The sequence below is a fragment of the Spermophilus citellus genome (genome assembly GCF_964194105.1).
Source record: "Spermophilus citellus genome assembly, chromosome: 7".
Lineage (NCBI taxonomy): Eukaryota > Metazoa > Chordata > Mammalia > Rodentia > Sciuridae > Spermophilus > Spermophilus citellus.
The window spans coordinates 163,388,849-163,405,294 of record NC_138188.1 but is presented as its reverse complement, the minus strand read 5'-3'; the positions used below and the strand labels follow the sequence as shown (position 1 = coordinate 163,405,294).

Below are 16,446 nucleotides of genomic sequence, written 5' to 3'. Positions count from 1 at the left end.
ACTAATTACCAGCTGGTCATTTTTTTCTAGGACTCTTGCTTTTTCTTAGATTTTTTTTTTTTTTTTTTTTTTTTTTTTTAGCTCATGATTTTGATCTTACAGACCTAGGTTAATGTTTTTCTGATCATTTCTATTTTTACTCAGCTAGGGAGTTTTTAAACATTGCAATGGAGATTTCACCTGTGAAAAGCTACAAGGCCTTTGCTATTGTGTCCTGTGTGCACACTTGTGTTGTGTGTTGTGTGTCTGTATGTGTGTATGTCCATATATCATGCACATGATATAAAAATTGGCAGATATATAAGGAGTGCTCATAAAATTTAAAAGATGGGTCCAAATATCTTTAATTCACATGATTTAAAACAGTTCAATTTAAATTGGATAAATAGATAAAAATAAAGATGTCTTTAAAATTAAACTTACAGGTCTTTCTAGGTGGTCAAAGAACTAATAAAATGTTGATGTCTATAAAATGTCTAATATCCCTTGGTTCTAGGACTTTTCTTCAACAAGGAAGAAATGGCTAATACTCTTCAATACACTTGTCTGATATTTTGGTAAAATAAGTAAAGTAGATTTGACATGAGATTACTTATATTTATGACTAATTTTGTTAGACATCTGATTAATTTACAAGGTGAAAATGCTAAATGTTAAATATCCCATCAAGTATTGATATTTTCATAAACTGGTAAATGAAGAAAAAAGGATTTAAAGTTGCTTTTTCATCACTGAAAAAGGTTACTAAAAATTTAAAGTCCCAACAGGTATAATTCTATATACTTAAACATTGTGTTTTCATAAAATGGTAAACAGATGTGATTCTATATACAAAGGTTTATAGAAGATTTCTATATACAGAGGCCTTTCAACTGTTCCAATTTAGAGTACTGTAAATAAAATGAAGTATTTATTTTTATTAAAATGAAATATTTTGCCTAAATTCAGAAATTTACAAGAATTATTTCAAAATGTGAACAGAAAAAGAGGTTAACAGATGAGAAGGAGGAATAGAAGGTTCTAGTTATGGAAACCATATTTAATAGAAGGGAAAAAAGGGTTTCTGGAAAAGAAAGTCTTTATGTGATGAAGTAAATAAAATAATTTAAGTAAGTGATAAAGAAGGTCTGTGTAAGTTTATTTTTACAATCAGTCATTGGTTGAAAGGACAAAGATTTCTTAAAACATTAGTTTACCCATAACATTATGTTTATTAAGTTTTGTTTCTTTCTTCTAGAGCAAGTAATCTTAAAGGAATTAAACAACTGGTTAAGCAAGAGCTGTTATTTTAGAGCATTGTACTGTCACTTCTTTAATATAAAAACATCAATGTAATTGTGGTGATATTACCCTTCCTTGTATATTATATGTGTTCATATCTTCCAGGTATAAAAGTCTTTAAGGTAGAAGCTTTAAAAGAGCATTATATCAAGCTGGTGTTCTCCAAAATAAAATTGTATGGTAATTTTAGGCTTAAAAGAATAACATATTGGGGATTTGTTTATATCATTTAATGTTCTATAACAGGACCTATTGTCAATAAGATATATAAAGTTTTATGTTACTTTTTATACTGGGGTACAATTTAAATGTATTTTTAAGTTAATGAGAGTCTAATCTATGTAAAGATTAATATTGTAAAACACAAAAGCATTTTGCTACTTTTTCACAAAAGATTAAAAGCATTCAGCCTTTCTTTAATTCATGTTTTAAATGTGATATCATATTGTGTTAGCTAATATTCATGGGATGTAAAGTTTGTAAAATGATATTTAAGAAGCAAAGACCAGCTTCAGAACTAGAACACTTAAGATTTGTAAAGATTTATGAAGAGCCCTGCCTTACTGAGATAAGGTTCTGTGTCCCATCTCACTACATGTCAGAATGACTTCACAGTGGGCCAGATTTCAGTTCATTTAAAGTTGTGTTCAGGGGATATAATGTCTAACTCGGCCAAAATTTAAGGTAGCTATTACATGAACTAAAAATGTTCTACTCTTGTTAGTTTTATTTTGTGTTTTCCTTGTAAATGGTCAAAAAATTGCCTGTTAATGTTTGCAGAGTATTGCTTTAAGAACACACAACCTGGGTTAATTTAAGATAATGAGCCATCACCTACAGGACAGAGAGATAGACATTAAAGCCCAGTACTTTTAATTTAAGATGGGTGAGACTGATTTGCTAGATGTTTAAGATCAATACTTAAAAATTAAAATTAAATTAAATGGGCCAAGAAAACCAATATTTAGCTCTTGCCTTCTGAGTCAGTCTGAATCCAAGGAACAGGGCACTTCTCTAAAGAGCTTTGCAACTCTGGGCCACATAACCTCCCGATCAGGGAGATTGATGAGACCACTGGAGAACAGAAAGCCAATCAGTGCATTTGCTATGAAGAGGAGGGTCAATGGAGAAGGGAGACATCCCTGATGCTTCCAAGGGAAGCCACATGGTCAAATGGCACCAGTAGAACTGAGAAGCTGCTCTCAAGTTCCCCCAGGACTCCCAAGGAAACTCAGCTGACTGTTAACAGTAGATAGAAACAAAAGTCAGTTTGACTGCTCCATCTTAAACACTTAGCAAAATCAGTTAAAACCAAAACACAGCCATTCCTGGGCATTTTAAATAATAATAATAATAATAATAATAATAATAATAATAATAATAATTGTAACTTAAGGTATACACCTTGTGTTAGCCCCCCAAGAATAAGTAAGACTGAAGGCTACAAAAGAGAGATTCTTAAGCAGGAATGCCTGATAACTATCAAAAGAAACTAACTATCAAGAGCAACTGCAGAGAAGTTTTTAGTTTAAGGCCTGTTGCTATTCCTAACCTACACAGGTAGGCTTGATGTTTGCTAATATAATTATCCCGCCCTAAGTAACAGAATTAAAGGGTTCTCTACTAGACACAGAGGGCATAACAGTAGAAGGATTTTACAAGATCAGATGACATTAAATTACTTAACTACATCTTATGGGGATGGATATCTGTAATATTAAAAGTTAAATGTAGTGTTTACATTCCTGATAACTGGGGATATTAAAGATCTACATTCCCAAATAAAGGCCTTGTCCTCTCCAACCTTGTATTGGGGACAACTTCTCAGCCCTCACACCTCCTGGTGAGAACTTCTAGTATACAGTGACAAGTTCCAGCTGCTGCAACGTTTATTCAGTGCTCATGGTTTTGTTTCTCTCATAGAAGCACCATCCCCAGATGACTTACAACCTGTTCTGCCCCAGCCAGACTCCAAACCAACCTGACTTCTATAAGGGAACTCCAAAGCTGCTTGCCCCCCTCACTTCATTCCCTCTCAGCTTTGAAGCAGCCAGAATGATTGTCACCCCTTCTCCTTATAGCAGTAAGGAGTGCCTAAAATTAGAGGGGGAATGAAGCCAGAATTAGGCAGTCGGTGTAGGTAAATCGAATCAGGTCAGATCTAGGAGGCCAACTTCGAGTGAGTCTGGGAAGTTGGAGACTGTCCCCTGAGGGATCTTATCAAGAACCTGCCCTGCTCCAACCTGTTGCCAAGGTAACCTGTCCCAGGAGTTGCCCCTCCCTACAGGGAGCTATAAGGTTGTTAATAATGTGTCCTGGGCTGCTCCACCCTGCCCTTCCCCCTTCAGCCCACCTGGCTCCCACCTTTGGGCCTAGTCACGTCCACAGGAAGGAGAAAGATAAGAGGGAAATGGCAGGAGAACACAGGAAGCCTAGGACTTATAAAAAGGCAGAACACCTCGCTTGTGGGACATCAGGACACCAGCTATGGCCCCTTCTCCCTCCCGGGAGAAGTCTATGTGACCCCTTTTTAAATAAACCCTGCTTTATGTGGTTGCCTCGGAGTGCTTCTCTAATGTTGAAACATCAACATGTGGGGAGCAGGACTCGTCACGATAACCAGCAGTATCATTAGCAGGCACACGCCATCTAGACATGATTTTAGGAGTAGGTGAGGATTACAGGTTTTATGCAGATGGGGGCTTGTAACCTTGGGAAGTCCTGGAGCCAAGCCCCTGGGGATACTGAGCATGACCCGAGCCCCACAGTCAGGAATCTGCAGTGTTTTCCTCCCAGACGTGTTTGTGACAGACAGTATTTTAGAAGAGACCTGTCATGTCCAGTGCCTTGGCTGCTAGTGGTGCTCCCCCTTACAAAGCAGGGACTCCCCTCCTCACGCCTGCTGCCCCATGGGGCTCAGCCCTCCTCCACCCCTGTAGGATGTCACAGGCACTGTCCCATCCTTTCTTCCCAGGTCTCCGTCCTTCTCTCTCTCCCACTCTGCTTTCAAATGATCCTCTCTGAGTCAACAGTGACAGGATCAGAGAAGAGGGGCACGTGCCAGCGGCTTACCTTGTCCCTGCCATGCTTACGTGGGAGCCCCAGGGCCACCAGCTCCCCAGGACTTCCTGGCACGTCCAGTGATCCCAACAGAAGCTACTGGTCTCCACGCTGGGGCAAGCCTCGTCTCAGGGCTGAGAGGTGCCACCACTGAGTGCTCTGTGGCTGGCCATGGCCGGTCCTCCCTCAGGAATGACTTGGTGAGAAGGACTAGCCGCACTCCTGAGATCCCGCCATGGCCACGCGCACTCACTCACCCAGCCACACCATCCACCAAACCGGAATTATTCATTATTTATTGAATTATTACTTATTTAATTAAATTATTATTTATTGAAGTAATTAAAGATTTTTTTGAAGGTTGGGGGGGGGAAGAGAAAGAAATAAAAAGAAAACCCCAGGGATTCCAGGTACTCTTCTTCAGTCCACCTGGGTGTGCTGGGCATCTGCAGCATGGATCAAGGGGTCTCTGTTTCTGCGATTTCCAGCGGCTGCTTGAGGTCATGCTGCGATTGTTCCCGTAATGAGCTGGCAAGGTCTGCGCTCCCGCAGGTTTCTGTGGAATTGGGGTCCCCTGGACCAGGAGATGCCCAGCTGGGACAGCACCTCCCCACGTGCTCTCAGTCGGGGCCCCTGGTCCCTCTGTCTCCCCTCCTCAGCATCCCTCACAAGGCCTTGCGGGCCCCACCTCCCCAGCGGAGGCTGCGGTTGCCTGCTGCCTGGGCAATGTCCCTGTCCTGTGCCCACTGGCACCGCTCTGGCACTGGGGATACTGGCGGGAGGGGTGATGGAGGAGCTCCACACCAGCCTCCTCCCTGCCCGCTGGACCTCACTGGCTGACCCTGCTCCCCAGGCCCCTCACTCTCAGCCATCCCTAGACTTCAGGCAGCTGGCCGGAGGAGTGGTGCCAAGCCCAGGCAGTCCCAGGTGCCATGAATGACTGCAGTGCCAGGGGAGGGCTCTGGAGGTGCCCTGCCACCACACCCAGGTGACCTCAGGGAGGCCCCCTCAGACAGCGGGCTCCAGCTCAATCCTGCCCTGATGGCCCTGGAGCTGAGCAGGAGCCTCTGTGTGACGCTGTCACCAGAAGCTGATTAAAGGCACAGGCCACTCCTCTTCTCCTTCAGCGGAGCCCAGCAGGGTTCTCCTGGACAGCAGCAGAGTGCAGGCCCCGCCACAGGCCCCCAAGGCTGTGGGTCCTGTGGCTCGTAGGCTGGGTGGCCACTGCCCCCCCAGCCCTGGGCTCCTCCTCCCGTGACAACTTTGAACCAAGGCATTTTTTGAGCTGAGGAAAGTCACAGCAGGGCCTGACTTTGGCCCCAGTGACTATGGTTTGGATTATTTTAAAGAATTATTATAAGTAAGACCCAGAAAGGATGAGGGGCAGAGACCCCAGGCCTGGGGCCCACGGAGCCTAAGTAAGTAGGACGTCGGGGCTGGGCTGGGGCACAGTGTGAGACCCTGGGTTCCATCCTCAGCACTACATAAAAATAAATAAATAAAGACAAAGATATTGGATCCATCTATAACTAAAAATGTTTTTTAAAAAATTCTTTCCTTCGCACAGTATTTCCTTTTTTTTTTTTTTTTTTTAAAAGATAAGCAGGAAGTGAAATAGATATATATCTAGCTCCTTCCAGAAAAGGCGCTGGGGCTGGTGGCCAGTGCCCGTCCCTGGGTCCGTTCTCCTTCCGGCTCCTCCAGGAGAGGGCCAAGGCCCCGGGAGAGCCAGGTGTTCTGCTCCAGGCCCCCAGGCCCTCAGGCCTGACCAGGTCAGAGCGTCAGAGCCCAGGGGAGGCTGTGTCTCACTCTGAGCCACCAGGATGGGCCACAGCCTGGGCCAGACGTCAGTGGGCACCTCCAGCCTCCTGGTGGGGAATTGGGGGGTGAGCACTGCCGAAGGGAACGTGGGTGCAGCCCCAGCCCAGGGAGGGGGGGGGCGAAGCTCAGGCCAGCTGCCTTGCAGGACAGGCGTGGTGGGCGCGAGGCCCAGGCCGCACTGGATGTGGCGATGCTCTGAAGGCGTCCCATGGCCACCAGGCCAGGAGCGCTGGAGTGCTGCTTTGTTGCTTTTTGTGTATTTTAGTCAGCTTCCCGTGGGTTCCATCACAGCTTTATGTCCCAAGTGCCATGTCTAACTTGCTACGTGCTGGCCACCGTCTCCTTCCGAGACTGGCATCAGGGTGCAGCCCCTGCTAGAGGGTGCGTCCTCATGGCCAGCACCCCAGGTTCTGCTCAGGCAGCCTTGAGCCTCCCCGTGCCCCTGGATGTCAGAGGGCCGGGAAGCCCCGTCCTCTCACGGGAGGGGAGCCAGGTCCTGGCCACTGGGTGTCCCCTTTCCTCGTAGGAGCAGTCAGCCCTGTTGAAGCCAGAGATGGGAGTTCACACCCTGGAGCAAAGGAGGACACGGAGGACACATCCTAGGGTGAGTCTGTCCCCTCTGACATGGTGCTGGGGCTGCTGGTGTGGCCTTCCGGGGGCCTGCACCTGGGCTGGAGGACGAGGCCCATGCGGACTCTCCAAGCCATGCTTTGGGGGCCTGTTCACGGCCTGTGGGATGAGTGGCCCCCATCCAAGAAGACCGGATCTACTGGGCACATTTTCCCTCTGTGTCCCTCTGTGTGGCACCCTCTGGGGCAGGGCCACTTGCTCTCTGGGTTCCTCTTTCCCACAGGCCCTGGGGAGGACCCACAGTCCCTCTGTGTGGCGTCCCTTGGGGCAGGGCCACTTGCTCTCTGGGTTCCTCTTTCCTACAGGCCCCGGGGAGGACCCTGCCAGCTGGGAGGCGCTCTGCAGTGACTCCGACTCCACGGGCCTCTCTGCACCTGGAGCAGGAGGGGAGCCCATGTCTGCAGGATGTGTCCCTGCTGACCACCAGCACCTGTCCCCAGCACTGGCCTCAGGACACAGGCAGCACACGGAGTGGGCAGGAGGGGTTGGTGGGACTGTGGAGGCTGGCCTCAGGAACTGCCACCCGCAGGGCTGGGATCACCCTGTGGCTGGGGACCTTCCACCTGAGCTCTGTCCTGGGAATGCGTATTTTGCACTGTTTGATGGGGAATTTAAATTGGAGCAAAGTCAGGGTGGGCTGGGCCCGGTGGGGCTTCGGTCGTCACATGCCACCCCCCACCCCCCCCCGTTGTTCGGCACATGCGGAGGAGGCCTCCTCTGCAGGAGAGCCTTGGGCCTCAGGAGGCCACATTCCAATGAGTGGTCTCAGAAATCAGAAACCAAGTCCTGGGCACAAGCTTGTGACTGGCCTGAGGACGGGGAGGAAGCTTCCTGAGGGTCTGTAAAATGACAGACGCGCACCAAGCGGGAGGTCAAGGGCAGCCTCTTTGCTCGGGGCGGCCACAGTGAGCCCAGGGCAGGTCCATGGTGGCCCGTGAGTGGCATCCGCTTTGTTCTCCAGGGTCTCAGTTTGGATGAGAATTTTTAAGGTCACTCCTGTCATAGTCTAACCCCGAGGGTGTCCCCTTGAAGAAACCTACGGTGCAAAAACTCATCTTTCTAATCAGGTAAATCAGGAGGACTGTTCATTTTCCATAGGATTTTTTTTTTTTGTCAGAAAAGAAAACCCTTAATTTGCCAGACAATACCGACAGCCACTTCCCCAGTGACGTGCCAGACGACACCGACAGAATGGCTGGGGGTTCTGCTTCTGGGGAACGAAGAGGATCCTGGAAACACTCAGTGCACGGACCCAGGAGCCCTCCGGAGACGGGCCAGGCGCTGATGCCCAGGGCAGCTAAAGTGGCGGTGAGGAGCAGGTGCCCGCTGGCCGCGCGGCTCCCCCAGGCTTGAGAGCGACTGGCAGATGGGAAAGGCAGCGTTTTGCTCCTGTTTGGAACATTTCTTGCCCAGGGCGGAAGGGAGGTGGGGCGCTGCTGTCAGGCATGTGACATGGAGAGGAGGGTCACTGAGCTGCTGACGCCAGGGGAGCAGGGATTACGTGATATGTGACAGCAGAGGGGGACGTGTTGTGACATGTGACAGGAGAGGGAAGAAAAGGAGCGTGAGAAAATACGCACAGAGACAGGTCCCCCTGGACACTTCCCCTTGAGGGACAAACAGCTCTGAGTGTGACGCAGAATCCCAGATTGTGCTTGTTTAAAGTGGCGGCAGCTCGCTGGGGAGGTGCCTAGAGCTCACCAGGCTCTGAGCCTTGTGTCCTTGTCAGCCTGGGTCCCAGGGGCCTGGGGCCATCTCCTGCAGGGAAGGCACAGCGAGGTTATGGACAGGCTCCGGGGTAGAAGCAGTGAATGGCTTGGATGATGGGGACAGCAGCCACCCGTCTGTATTGTCCTCCCCACGCAGGGCAGGGGCTCTTGGGTGGGGCTGTATTTAAAAACCTTCATGCAGTTGCTGAACAAGTCAACTGTGACTTCCCGTCCTGTGATACTTTATGATGTCCTGCCCCTGCCCCACATCCGTCTTGGCTAAAAGTTGTTCCTGGGTCCCATGGTCCCGTCGTTGGGAGGCACATGGGGCCAATCCCAGCTGACCACAGACACAGAGGCTGGTCAGCTTCTCTGTTCTGCATCACACCGACCTGGACCAGTGTGCTGTGACCTTCATCTGCAGCCATGCTGGGGCACCTCCAGCAGGAACAAGGTGGCTGCTGCCCTGCTCTGCTCTGGTCTGACTTTGTCTCTCTGTCCTGGGCACTTGGCCTCAGGTGGAGACTGCTCTGTGGTGACACATGCACGTTGTAGAGAGTCGTGCTTTTGTCCTACACCTCTACGGGTGTTCGGAAGGACAAGAAGGAGCCATGGCACAGAGGTTGGGGGTGACAGCTCCTTGGGGGAGAAACCAAATTCCCTCAGAGACGAAGGAGATTTGGGACTGACACCTGATGGGAGGTGGCCCCACCCCGTCCTCACAGCCGCAGGAAAGCCATCTCTCTAGTCGAGTTCTGTTCCCATCTCTGTGCAACGGAGAGGGCCCAGGAAACAGGTGCCTGCCTGGGAGGAATGGGGTGTGACTGGTCCTGAGGGCTCTGTGACCCGGGCCATGGGGTCCTGGGTCTAACTGTGGTCATTGCTTGTTTGTAAAGCAGAGAAACAGACCAGACAGATGGGCAGCCAACTGCCAAGACCCCTGTTGAGCACAGCGTGGAGGGTGCTGCAGAGACCTGGAAATTGTCATCCCTGCTGCCACTGGGTCCACTGTGCAGGCGTGCCACACCCTGATATCCTGGTGACTGAGGGCAGTGGGTGACAGGGGCCTGGGACCCCTGGGCAGGTCTGGGGGCCTGGATCTGGGGCCTGGGTGAAAGCAGAGGGGTGTGCAGGGTAGTGGAGCCTCTCGCCATGAAGCACCATCAGTGCAGGGGACAGCCACGGTCACCAAGGTCAGTGCAAGGAGAGCCGCGGTCACCATGCGCTCCCCACAGGGCCTGCGTAGGTCTGATCTAATCGCCGTGGCCATGGGCAGCCAGGCCGTGCCTTCCCGTTTTATGGATGAGGGACTGAGCACACAGAGGTGGGGAAACTGTATGAGGGGGATCTACCCCTCACTGGGCAAGCCCTCCGACTCCCAGGGCCCACACAGGCACCGGCCTCCCCTGAGGATCGCATGGGGCCTCTCAGGGAGGAGTCAAGGGTCTCAGGAGGAGTCAAGGACATGAGCATGCCCGTCGCCCATGGGCCCAGTTCTTGCCTCAGTGTGGGCCACCCGCTGCCTGGGGGATGGTTTCTCTTAACTTCTGCAGCTCTGAGCACCCCCTAAGGAATGTGCATTGCCACACCAGGCACTGCCAGTTCTCGTTGGGAGAAAGCCACAAGGAAGTGGTCTTACACAGGCACCTATTCATGGCTTCTACTCAGAATAGGTGACAGTGAGGGGACCCGACAGCTGCAAGTCAGAGCGAGGCCTGGGGGTGAGGTGCAGTGGGGGATGATACTCCTTTTTGAAGGATCCTGGTGCCGGGACAAGCCCAGGAGTGGGGGACTGTTGTGCTGGGGACTGTTGTGCTGGAGCCTGTGGCTCCAGGTTAGGAGCCAGAATGTCCCCCAGGACATGTGTTCTGCTCACTTGTGAATTCCTGTTTTCATTTTCCCAGGGACATGAGCTCCCCCAATCCCCCAGACACCCACTCCCCAAGTGCCACCTTCCTCCATTGCTCTGGGCGCTTGGGCAGGTTTTCTGACACCCAGGATCTCCCCTGGCCTGCACCACCCTCCAGGGACCCAGGATGTGAAAAAGTACCAAGACCGTTTCCTGCTTTGAAATGTGATGCTCTGACATAAATGCTCAAGTAAGCCCCTTGCAGAATCCAGTCCTGGGATCCAGCAGTCTGGGTGTCAACACTGAGGACTGTCGTATGTGTGCATTCACACAATTGACACATGTTTACCCCAAGAGCCCAGGTGGACACCACCAGGCTGCTCCGCTCTTGGGTTCTGAATCTTGTGGTGCCCTGATCCTTCCCTGTCACCCTGCTCCAAATTGACATATTCATCCACTGGAATCTCTTATTTGTCAGAATAGAGTCCAAGGCTTCTGCAAATGCAGCCACAGAGACTTATTTCTCTCCTGGAAACTGAGACAAGGCCTGAAGAAGGAGCCCCAGAAACCAAACAAGCTGGAGCTGAGCAAAGACGCGCTCGGGAAACGGGGCAGTGAGAGAGCTGAGTGCGGGCAGGTGCTGCAGTCACGTGTGTGCGGGTGGCTCCATCTGCCGTGGGCCCATCTGCTCCTCTGCAGAGTGAGGTCCTGTGGCTCCGACATGCAGATGCCGGCTCCATCCCACTGGGGATGGGGTCGTTCTTAGGGACATGAGCTCCCCCAAGCGTGGATCAGGCCTGCCAACCCAGGAGATGGAAGGTGCTGTCCCCTCTGAGCTGCTGGGGCTCAAGACAGTGCATCAGTGGGAGGGTCCTGCTGCCGAGTGGCCGCAGCTCCATGCCCACAGCCCAGGCTGCTGCTTGCCTCCAGCCCAGGTGTGTGCTGGGCCCCTTCCCTGTCCCTTGACTCTGCTTCCCCTCCTCTGGTTTAGTCTGCTGTGGGCTGCTGTCACCAGGTACCACCAACCTGGGCTTCAGCAGGCACATCCGTCTCCCGTCATGGAAGCCCCAGGTTGGGTGTGGGCAGGTGGCCTTTCCCCTCAGCTTGAAGAATGCCGTGGCCCTTATCCTTGTGGCTGCCCTCTGTGAGCCCATCCCCTGTGTCCTGATCTCCTCTTCCAGTGAGGACAGCAGGCAGACTGGATCAGGGTCACCCTAATGACCCCAATTTACTTTTATCGCCTCTCTAAGGCCCTGTCTCCAATTGCAGTTGAATTCTGGGGTACTGGGGGTTAGGACCTCAACATGTAAATTGTGAGAGATGCCATTCACCCTGTAAGAGCCTGGGTCAGTTTCTGCAATAACTCACCTTCACAACAGGGGACCCCACCCTGAGATAGGACCCCTGCAGCTGCTGGCTTCTAAGAAAGGAGGGACATTCCTTAGAGCCAAGTGCAGGCCAGCGAGGCTGCCCAGAGGCAGCCCCGGGGGTGTCTGTACACTGCCGTCGCAGGCCTTCCACAGGGACATCCAAGAGGGGACAGGAGACCCAGAGCCAGGTGCTATGCATTCTTTTGAGAATTTAAAAACGTGGCTTTGTTCAGAAACTGCCCTGGTGTATCCTTTTGTTCACGGAAGTGTAAGATTTTCTCCAAATAATCACTGGGATGACAGAACAAAGCAAACCACCTGCCCCTCCATGTTGGACAGCCATATCTTGGAATTCTTGATGACTCAGGAAGAAAGGAAGAATGAGCCACAGAAACAGAAGCAAACGCGTTTCCTCACACCGGTGCTGCTGGGGAGCTGCCCCCACAGGGCTGGACCCTCCGCCACTTCCAGGCTGGACCAATGTGGTCGGGAGCTGGGGCGGGTGGTGGCGCCCGGCCCAAAGCCAACTCCACGTGCGACAATAAACGGTGTAATTAACCTCTCAGCTTCTCCCATCTGTGCAGCAGAGCTTGGAACGCTTGCCACCGCGAGGCTGGGAAGGTGGATGTGTCTGGTTCTGAACAGCGTCCACGCCAGACCTCAGCGCTGTGCTGAGCCTGACTGAAAGGGGCTGGTCTCCAGAGCAGCTTCCGACACTGGGGCCACCCAAACACGGCTCCCTGGGAAAGAGCATCTCCTCCGAGCTCTCAGACAACCAGGGACCCCGGTGCTCCGAAGCCCCACCCCACCCGGAGGTCATGGTACGGGGAACTCACCCACATCTGGCAAGTTTTGACTCCCCTTCTCTAAGGGAGGATTCTCCTCAAGGGCAGCAGGAGGCTAAGTGGGAGTCCAGCTTCGCTAATTCCCTTTTAAGTGGATTATTTTTTAAATGGGTAAATTGTGTATTGCTTAATTAATAGTGATGGGTTAGTGCTGCAACTCATTGATTTGGAGATAAGCTCCTATTTGTGCAGGAAATCTCGGCACCCTGCACTTTATTACTTGAGCCAGAAAACACACACACACACACACACACACACACACACAGCTGATGAAAACCCTAGGACACGAGTCTGGACACTCCAGCTTGGCCATGCTTGGTTGCTGTGGTAGAGTTCAGACTCTGAGCTTGCCAAGAGCTTGGTCTCTTCTGGACTCCGGGCCACTGTAAGTTTAGAAAAGTGGCATCGACCATGGCCACTCTTTGAAGTGTGGGCCCAGGAGCCAGGAAGGAGCTCTCCAGGAGCTAGGTGCCTGCACCCAGAGTCACCACAAGGGATTGTGTGCCCCTGGTGGAGTCCATGAGCTCAAATGTCAGGGTGGACAAAGGGGAGAAAGGGAGGGGGTGGGCCCTGAGGTGACCAGAAGGGCAGAAAGATCACCATCAGGGAGTAGCCAGCCTGTACCCCAGACCATGCGCTCCAGAGGGGCTTTTGAGCCCTTCTTCTCGCAAAGTCTTCACCATGGCTTTCAAGAGACCTGGGAGCCAGAGTCCAGCAGATGATCCACCATCAAAATGCACAGTATTTTTGATCCGGGTGCAGTGGCCCACACCTGTACCCCAGTAACTCAGGAGGCTGAGGCCAGAGGATCACAAGTTCAAAGCCATCCTCAGCAACTTAGCAAGGCCCTAAGCAACTTCACAAGACCCTGTCTCAAAATAAAAAAATTCAAAGGGCTGGGGATGTGGCTCAGTATGTAAGCACCACCCCTGGGTTCAATGCCAGGTACAAAAGAAAAGTACAATACTTTTGAAACCAATAAAAGTCCTTTACTGCTGGCACGGGGTGGTGCATCTCTGACTGTGAACCTCACCTGAGAGCCCACGCCAGCATGGCCAGCCTGGAGGGCAGAGTGGCCCCTGCCCTCCTCCCAGTAGCCTCTCACAATGGCCATGGTGGTGTGGACCTATGGGCTTCTGGCTGCTGGGGGACTCATGGGGCTGACTTCGATGTCTTCCTCATGCACATCTTTGGGACTTCCTTGGACTCCTCAGCTGTCTGCAGATGGGGTGGCATAAACAAACCAGGCTGGTATCCCTGCCGGCTGCTGATCACCAGTGTCCTCTGCTGTCCCCCAAGGCTTTGAAGTGGGTCCTGACAGCCTGCTCTGGGGACAGCCTAGCTGGCCTGTTATCAGGCACGTCCGTTCCTGGAAGCACCCATTCATTATGGCCAGATGCTCAGACACAGGCACCAGCCCTGCACGCTTCCTCAGGGCCTAGGGGGGCACCCCACCTGCATCCTTGAGAGCACTGCAGCCATGGGCCTGGACCTGGGGTGCTGGGGTAGGCAGGGGTCTGCTGTAAGCTGGGGTTGTCCTTCTGAGTGCCACCTTGCATGGGCTGGTCCGTGTCCTCCCGGGGGCTGCCGCCCCCTGGGGCTGCCTCAAGATCCAGGGCCTTTTGTAGGATAATCGTGCTCCTGGAATATCATCCTTTGAACAGATGGTATTTTTGCTCAGTTCCTTACGTAGCACACCCTGAGGTTCTGAAAGCTCGTGAGGCACATACTCTCTGCAGCTTCCCTTCCCTTCCTCTTCCATGTCACCCCTTGAGGTGGGCAGTCCTGCTCTGGCACAGTCCTGCCTTGATGTGCTGCCCTCCCTCAGGCCCAAGGCCACGCAGCCAAGTGACCAGGGCTGAAGCCCGTGTCCCTTAGGTGTTTTCTTACAAAACTGAAAGCTGGTTGCCCCCAGGCTCTGCCTGTCCCTGTGAAGACACCAGGTCAGCAGCCGGGTCTTCCTGCGGAGCCTGCAGCACGGTCACCGAGGTCCTCGACATGGGAGAGTCCAGGACCACAGGAATTCAGTGCACAGGAGTACCCACCTCGGTATTCAGGTGGTCAGTCCACGGAGCACACATTACATGGTCACCCCGAGTCACACTCACAAAACCAGTAATCGTGCCCAAGTTACAGGAAGTGACAGATGAGCCCCGCAGATGTGTGTACACACAGGTGCACGCCAGCCCCGGGGCTGAGTCCGTAGAGGTACCGCAGTGTTGGGGAGAGAGGCCAAGGCCACCGAAAGACATTTTCAACACATTTCCGAGAGAGGAGCCAAGCCGCGCCCCACAACGCCAGGAAATGCTGGCCGGGCAAAGCAGGCGCGGGGGTGGGCGGGGCAGCCGAGCCGTCCCCAGGGTCCCCAGGAAGGGCAGATGGGGAAGCAGCTAAGGGGGCTGGTTGGAGGAGAGGGTTGGGCTCAGGGACCCAGGGCTCTCCCCATCAGCCTGGGTATGTCAGAAGTTCTGCTGTGGGGTGACATGAAGGGGAGGGGGGCTGGCCACTGCAGACCTTCACTAGCTCTAAGGTCTGCCGTCACGTGGGCCAGTCTGTCCCAGGCTTGCGACACCCCCAGATGCCAGAGCAGCAAGAATGCAGAGGTCAGGGAGCACAGAGGTCAGGGGGCACTGGGAGGGCTGATGCCAAGCGGGTGGAGAGGGAACGTGTGCCATGTCCAGCCACTTTGTAACATACAGCAACGGCCTGGCTCAGGGACGCTCCTGGCAGCGGGGGTGACCATACGCTGGGTTCTCCCTCCATCTCTTTGGGTTCCTTAGTCTGTGAATGAGTACGTATCACTTTTACAGTCTGAAACAGAGTGCAAGGTGTCCATGTGGTTCCTGGGGCTGTGGCCCGCACTGGGCACTGGGGCCACCTCCCTCGTCCAGGGCCCCACCCTCCACCTGTGGGCACCCTGCTGCTCAGGCCCCGAGCCTGCAGGGCGCAGAAGACCTGAAGTGTGTGCCGAGGTGTCCCCTGAGAAGCAGGGGCCTGGGCCAGGTGGGGACTAGCTTTATCTGTCCCTGCAGAGTAGCCCTGGGGACAGCATCACAGGGGACAGACATCCTCAGTGCCCCTCACAGAGGCCAGCTGAGCCTGGGCAGGGTGGATCTAGCCAGGGCTTGGTCACTGCTCTGGGGAAGTGGGGTCAGGGTGAAGGGTACCTCAGGGTCCCAGCTGCCTACCAGCCCACAGCCCCCGAGGGGCTACTTCATGGCCCTTCTCTATGCCACGCCACCGGATGGGGGACAGAGGACCTGGCACCTCGGCTGTGTCTGGAAGAGTGTGTGTGGGTGGGCATGTGTGTGTGTGTGTGTGTGTGTGTGTGTGAGAGAGAGAGAGAGTGTGGGTGCGGGTGAGTGTGTGGGTGTGTGGGGGGGGTGGGTGTGTGGGTGTTTATGAGTATGTGAGTGTGTGTATGGGGGTGGGTGTGTGGGTGTGTGTGGGTGTGTGTGGAGGTGTGGATGGGTGTGTGTGTGTATGTGTGAGAGTGTGGGTGTGGGTGAGTGTGTGGGTGTGTGTGGGTGGGTGTGGGTGGGTGTGTGGGTGTTTTGGGTTGTGTGAGTGTGTATTAGTGTGTGGGGGTGTGGGGGTGTGTGTGGGGGTGGGGATGGGTGGGTGTGTATGGGTATGTGTGTGAGTGTGTGTGGGGTGTGTGTGTGTACGGGTGTGTGTGTATGTGGGTGTGGGTGTGTGTGTAGGGGGGTGGATGTATGTGTGTGGGTGGGTGTGTGTGGGTGGGTGGATGTGTGTGGGTGTGTGGGTGTGTGAGTGTGTATGTGTGTGTGTGTGTGTGGGTGTGTGTGGGGTGTGTGTGTGTGCGGGTGTGGGATGTGTGTGTGGGTGTGTGTACGGGAGTGTAAGTGTGTATGTGTGCG

The 16,446-nt window shown here is 52.9% G+C and overlaps 1 long non-coding RNA gene across 3 annotated transcripts; it reads left to right on the top strand.

The window, feature by feature from the left end:
* The first annotated feature begins 6,007 nt into the window (after window positions 1–6,007).
* Window positions 6,008–15,772, top strand: LOC308652877. Of its 3 annotated transcripts, none has more exons than XR_014022917.1 (3): window positions 6,008–6,766; window positions 7,098–8,100; window positions 9,398–15,772. It is a non-coding gene; the product is annotated as an uncharacterized lncRNA (long non-coding RNA). The 3 variants fall into 3 exon arrangements; XR_014022918.1 differs by having other exon boundaries at window positions 6,008–8,100; window positions 9,398–10,174; window positions 10,406–15,772; XR_014022919.1 differs by having other exon boundaries at window positions 6,008–8,100; window positions 9,398–10,600; window positions 10,829–15,772.
* Window positions 15,773–16,446: the final 674 nt, after the last annotated feature.